Below are 1806 nucleotides of genomic sequence, written 5' to 3'. Positions count from 1 at the left end.
CACCACCCCAGATCCTCATCAGCCAGGCAGATACCCCCCCAGCTCCCCATCAGCCAGGCATCTCTTTGGAATATGTGGGCTGCAGGCGGCCAGAGCCTCATCAGTGGAAAAGCACTAGGAACAGGCACTGCACTCCCACACCACCTGAGCATTGCAGGAAGCGGGATGAGCAAATCCATAGGGCCTCCAGCCGTTTCCTTCCCTCCTGCCATCAAGCTTACTTAGGCTCCACATAGTCCCTTTGAGGTTCATCAATCTCATATTTCTTAAAAAATACCAACTTGGATTTTTAAAAAAAAGCAGCAGTAAATCCCAGTCTGAATGATCCAACTTCCTAACTCTCCACCTGTGTGAGTGGTTTATAGATTGATGCTTTTTCCCTCTAAAAGAGAAAAGGAAGGCTTTCATCTTCATTCATACACAGTCTGACCCCAGTTAGTTCATGGGGTTTCATTGCAGCAATAGTGATCTGTTTTGTTTTTTGTTTATGAAAGAGGCTGAAGCAGGAAGATGGCAAGTTTGAGGCCAACCTGGACTACATAGACTTTATCTTAATTAACTAATTATAAAATGCCAAACCCCAGCATCTGAACTGAAGAGGATTATTGCCTTCTGTTCTGATCTCAGGAAACCGCTAAGAAGTGGAGCCGACTTCCTAACTCCCCTCTGCCCTCCACAGCCATTCTGCACCTACCAGTGCCTGAGATATTGCTCCATATTGACGGGTGAAGGGACTCCTGTGCCCCAGGCCTTTACATCATCCCAGACCCTGGAAATCTTTGACCTAAGAAGGAAATGAGAGGGAAGAATAAGGGGACACAGAGAGGGCAGCCAGTTTCCTATAGTAGCCTACAATTTCTACCTTCCTCTCTTGTTTTACTGATTCATTTACAGCACCTGCTTATGCAGCAGGCTGCTACACTCTAGGTTCTGGCAGATGAGGAAAGAGACTGTGTCTTAGGGGACCTTTGAGTCTTGAGCTGCAGTGGCTGACAAGCAGGAGGGCTTTAGACACAGGAGCATTTGAAAGGTGGCCCCTCAGGCTTCCTCCATATAATGACAAGGTGGAGCAAGAAACTTGGAGAATAAATCTTCATTCCTAAATAAAACAAGACACCAAAACAGAGTGCCAGCCCCCGTGAAGTCCATATCAAGCACCCTGGTGTCACGGACAGGTGTGCATGTTGGGACACAGTCCCTTTCCTTATACTTCGGAGTGTCTAGTCTCTTGGGGTAGGTCCTGTGAGTAGATATTCAAGTTGTTGAAGGGTTTCTGGGGAGAAAGCAACCACCGGGCCCTGGCAAACGCGTCACTGGCAGCTGGCAAACGCAGCCACTGGGCAAAGGTAAATGCAGCCACTGGGCACTGGCAAATGCAGGAGTGGTTCTGGAGGAGGATTCCAGTGAGACTGACCTTTCACATTTACCAGAGTCTAGAAAAGTGTTTACAAAACAAAGTGGTATAATCTCAAGTCATTCTAGTAACTAATTAGTTTCTGACCATGAATGGGAAGTAAGTACCCAGCTATGGGAGCTCTAACACAATTGTTTTTATTTTCCCAGGGACCTACAGGAGCAGATCAGATGGATTTTTTAAAAAAGATTTTTATTATTATTTTTTAATTTTTTTATTGTTTTGTTTCTCTCTCTCCTTCTCTCTCTCTCTCTCTCTCTCTCTCTCTCTCTCTCTCTCTCTGTGTGTGTGTGTGTGTGCCCGCGTGTGCGTGTATGCAGGTGCCCCGGGGGAGCCAGAAAGGGGTTGATTCCTGGGAATGGAGTTACAGGCAGCTGTAAGCCACCTGATCT

General features: G+C 46.7%; 1 long non-coding RNA gene across 1 annotated transcript in view; it reads right to left on the bottom strand.

Moving 5' to 3' along the window:
* LOC116100462 overlaps positions 1-728 on the bottom strand; it is a 2842-nt gene extending 2114 nt beyond the window's left edge. The window contains exon 1 of the long non-coding RNA XR_004122585.1: positions 695-728. This is a non-coding gene — a long non-coding RNA (uncharacterized LOC116100462). The remainder of the gene's footprint in view (positions 1-694) is intronic.
* Positions 729-1806: the final 1078 nt, after the last annotated feature.

This window comes from Mastomys coucha, unplaced genomic scaffold (assembly GCF_008632895.1).
Source record: "Mastomys coucha isolate ucsf_1 unplaced genomic scaffold, UCSF_Mcou_1 pScaffold21, whole genome shotgun sequence".
In the NCBI taxonomy this organism is placed as follows: domain Eukaryota; kingdom Metazoa; phylum Chordata; class Mammalia; order Rodentia; family Muridae; genus Mastomys; species Mastomys coucha.
This window is presented reverse-complemented; position numbering and strand designations above follow the sequence as displayed.